This window comes from Macrobrachium nipponense, chromosome 41 (genome assembly GCF_015104395.2).
Source record: "Macrobrachium nipponense isolate FS-2020 chromosome 41, ASM1510439v2, whole genome shotgun sequence".
Classification (NCBI taxonomy): Eukaryota; Metazoa; Arthropoda; class Malacostraca; order Decapoda; family Palaemonidae; genus Macrobrachium; species Macrobrachium nipponense.
Window position 1 is genome coordinate 12,050,945 of NC_061102.1, and position 5,000 is coordinate 12,055,944.

The following is a 5,000-nucleotide window of genomic DNA, read 5'->3' on the forward strand; positions in this document are numbered from 1 at the left end:
AGAAGAGTATTGCTGCGTCGTCCATATATATTATTATTATTATAAATTTATATATTATATAATATATATACTAGTTTATATGTTATATTATTATGTACGATGATATTTATAAACATGACATACATAGACAGTATCACATAGTATAAACATATAAACATACATACATACATACACACACATATATATATATATATATATATATATATATATATATATATATATATATATATATATATAGTATTTATATATAGCCGTGTGTGTATTCTAACCAAACACACAACACCCACATCCGTGCAATAAGCGAACACCTACAGTAACTGTAATCCAGTCCCAAATCCTCTGTAGTTTATTAAGCTCAGTCCTGCCGGTTTGACCATTCGCTGGCTAAAGAGGCTGTAGAGGCATTGAATCCCAGGCAAATGAACACAGAAGCCACCCCGGATGGAAGCGGGGCATATCAAGCTACTGCTGCCATCTATGGAGGGGAGATGTAATTAACATGCTGGTGTAACGAAGCGTCGGCAAGGTTATACCTGGGATCACCTTTCGATGTTATTGAAGTGAGTGACTCTCGTTCGTTTACGCTTTGTCAAGCGTCCTGGTTTTCAGCTTAGTTTTGGTTGTGATTTAGACTGTTTCAAGTGATTGGTTTCGTATTAAATGTGTTTTTTTATTTATTGTTTGGTTTTTATTCAAAGTTTTTACATCGAAGGTTATTGGGTCAAGTATAAAACTGAATTAGTATATCAATAAGATAACGCTGAAAACTATTTATTATTATTATTATTATTATTATTATTATTATTATTATTATTATTATTGGCGAAACAAACCTACACCTATGTAAATGTACATATATTTAAATTTAAAACTTTAAGGATAGCTTAAGGGGAACCGAACAGATTCCCGAAAGCTATCCTTAAAGTTTTAAATTTGAACATATGTACATTTACATAACTGTGTATTTGTTTCTCCATTTGAAGACTCGTGCTACTTCTACTACTTCTACTACTACTACTACTACTACAACTACTATTATTATTATTAGTATTATTATTATTAATTTTCTTTTTTTTTTTTTTTGGTGTGCCACAGTCCTCTAATTCGACTGAGTGGTATTTACAGTGTGGGGTTCCGGGTTGCATCCTGCATCCTTAGGAGTTCATCACTTTTCTTACTATGTGCGCCGTTCCTAGGATCACACTCTTCTGCATGAGTCCTGGAACTACTTCAGCCTCTAGTTTTTCCAGATTCCTTTTCAGGGATCTTGGGATCGTGCCTAGTGTTCCTATGATTATGGGTACAATTTCCACTGGCATATCCCATATCCTTCTTATTTCCATTTTCAGGTCTTGATACTTATCCATTTTTCCCTTTCTTTCTCTTCAACTCTGGTGTCCCATGGTATTGCAACATCAATGAGTAATATACTTTCTTCTTGATTTTGTCAATCAACGTCACGTCTGGTCTATTTGCACGTATCACCCTATCTGTTCTGATACCATAGTCCCAGAGGATCTTTGCCTGATCGTTTTCCATCACTCCTCCAGGTACCACTTATTACTGCAAGGTACCTGGTGTTTCTTGCACAGGCTCCAGTGGAGGGCTTTTGCCACTGAATCATACCTCTTTTTGCACTGGTTCTGTGAAAGTGCCGGACATTCGCTTGCTATGTGGCTTATGGTCTCACTTTTCGTATTGCACTTCCTACATATGGGAGATATGTGATTTCCATCTATCGTTCTTTGAACATATCTGGTTCTTAGGGCCTGATCTTGTGCCGCTATTATCATTCCTTCAGTTTCCTTCTTGAGCTTTCCCCTCTGTAACCATTGCCATGTGTCATCACTGGCTAGTTCTTTAGTCTGTCTCATGTATTGTCCGTGCATTGGTTTGTTGTGCCATCCTCTGTTCTGTTTGCCATTTTCTCCTGTCTCTGTAATATTTCTGGAGTCTTCGTCTACTTTTATCACTCCTTCTTTCCTAATGCACTCTTGAGCCACTCGTCTTCACTGGTTTTCAGATATTGCCCCAGTGCTCTGTTCTCGATGTTGACGCAGTCCTCTATGCTTAGTAGTCCTGTCCCTCCCTCCTTTCGTGTTATGTATAGTCTGTCCGTATTTGCTCTTCGGTGTAGTGCCTTGTGTATTGTTATATGTTTCCTAGTTTTCTGGTCTATGTTGCGGAGTTCTGCCTTCGTCCTTTTTTCCACTATTCCTGTATCTGATTACTGGCACTGCCCATGTGTTTATGGCTTTTATCATATTTCGGCGTTGAGTTTCGACTTCAGTATCACCTAGAGTCTCTGCATATATTCTTTCCTGATCGTGTCCTTCATCTCTTGGTGTTTTATATCCCTCCTTTCATTATTCCCAGGTATTTGTATCCTGTATTTGATGTTGACTAAGGCACATTTTTCTATTCCAAACTCCATCCTGATGTCCCCAGATACAATCCTTACAGTCTGGATTAGGGTATCTATTTCCTTGATGCTCTTACCATACAGCTTGATGTCGTCCATGAACATCAGATGGTTAATTCTGTTGCCTCTATTCTTGAGTTGGTAACCAGCATCTATCTTCTGCAGTACTTTTTGTCATGGGAATCGTGGCTACTCCGAAGAGTAGTGGGGACAGTGAGTCGCCCTGGAAGATCCCTCTCCTGATATTAACCTCTGCTAGTCTTATTCCAGAGCTTGTAAGTATAGTCTTCCGGTTGCGCATTGTATTTTTGAGGAAGCTGATGGTGTTTTCCTCTGCCCCATATATTTTCAGGCATTCTATTAGCCATGTGTGTGGTATCATGTCGAAGGCTTTCTTTAAGTCTATCCATGCCATGCTTAGGTTGGTTTTCCTTTTCTTACTGTTCTTCATTACCATTTTGTCTATCAGGAGCTGGTCTTTTGTGCCCCTACACTTCCTTCTGCAGCCTTTCTGTTGGTGAGGATGGTGTTTGTATCCTCAGGTAGTTGTATAGCCTTTCGCTGATGATACCTGCTAGTAACTTCCACATTATTGGTAGGCAGGTGATAGGCCTGTAGTTACTGGCTATGTTTCTCTTACTCTTGTCTTTCTGAACTAAGGATTATTATTATTATTATTATTATTATTATTATTATTATTATTATTATTATTATTATTATTATTATTGAAAGATATTGCTGCATCAGCTGCATTTAACTTGTAAATAGTCTTCGCTATTTTTCTATTAATTGCTTTCTCTCTGATATTACAAATGGCGAGTATTGCGCCGATATTACTCATCAGGAGGAGTCAATTTCAGGGATATTGCTCACAAATTTATTTGTCACAATAAATAGTTAAACACAGGTCAAAATATAAGACGAATTAGTGGCCAACTAATTCGTCATATTTTGACCTATTTGTTTATGTATTTATTGTGACAAATAAATTTGTGAGCAATATCCCTGAAATTGACTCCTCTTGATGAGTAATATCGGCGCAATACTCGCCATTTGTAATATCAGAGAGAAAGCAATTAATAGAAAAATAGAGAAGAGTATTTACAAGTTAAATGCAGCTGATGCAGCAATATCTTTCAATAAGACTTGTTTGAAATAGGGTCTCCTTCCAATATTATTATTATTATTATTATTATTATTATTATTATTATTATTATTATTATTATTATTATTATTGTTGTTATATTATTATTATTATTATTATTATTATTATTATTTATATTATTATTATTGGAGAAATAAATCCACAGTTATGTAAATGTACATATATCTAAATTTAAAACTTTAAGGATAGCTTAGGGGGAACCGAACGACCCGATCCCGAAAGCTATCCTTAAAGTTTTAAATTGAAATATATGTGTATTTACATAACTGTGGATTTATTTCTCCATTTGAAGACTCGTGGTGTTATTATTATTATTATTATTATTATTATTATTATTATTATTATTATTATTATTATTATTCAGAAGACGAACCTTACTCATATGGAACAAGCCTACCCCAGGGGCCAATGACTTGAAATTCAAGCTTCCGAAGAATACCGAGCTAACTAGAATGAAGTACCAGAAGGTAACGGGAAATGCAGAAAGGCGAGATAACTTATCAAAAAAGTAAAAAATAAGTTAACCAATGAATAAACAAATAGAGAACAGTGTAAGTAAATTATTAAAATTGCAAGACATCGGTAAATAAGAATATTGTTGTGGGGGGTCCTTGACAATCGAAATTTTGGAGGAATCCTTGGGCCAAAAACGATCCCCCTAAGATGCGTATTCAAAGTTCCTTACTCCATAATGATGGTCAAATATGGACGCAAGATTATGCATCTTTACTCTGTGGCCCTAGTCACTAACGTGGCCGGGAAAAGAAAGAGGTATATTGATTAGATAAATAGATATTTAGGCTCGTAGCGGGACGAGACGACAATAGATACAGATAGATAGATAGATAGATAGATAGATAGATAGATAGATAAAGGCATATTGATTAGATAAATAGATATTTAGGCTCGTAGCGGGACGAGACGACAATAAATACAGATACAGATAGATAGATAGATAGATAGATAGATAGATAGATAGATAAAGGCATATAGATTAGATAAATAGATATTTAGGCTCGTAGTGGGACGAGACGACAATAGATACAGATACATAGATAGATAGATAGATAGATAGATAGATAGATAGATAGATAGATAAAGGCATATAGATTAGATAAATAGATATTTAGGCTCGTAGCGGGACGAGATGACAATAAATACAGATACATAGATAGATAGATAGATAGATAAAGGCATGTAGATTAGACAAATAGATATCTAGGCTCGTAGTCGGACGAGACGACAATAGATACAGATAGATAGATAGACAGATAGATAGATAGATATATAAAGGCATATAGATTAGATAAATAGATATTTAGGCTCTTAGTGGGACGCGACGACAATAGATATAGATAGATGGATAGATCTATAGATAGATAGATAAAGGCATTTAGATTAGATGAATAGATA

The 5,000-nt window shown here is 35.3% G+C and overlaps 1 protein-coding gene across 1 annotated transcript in view; it reads right to left on the reverse strand.

Moving 5' to 3' along the window:
• Positions 1-5,000, reverse strand: part of LOC135212505 (syntaxin-1A-like) — a 397,641-nt gene that overhangs the window by 304,820 nt on the left and 87,821 nt on the right. The gene's annotated exons all lie outside the window — the stretch shown is intronic.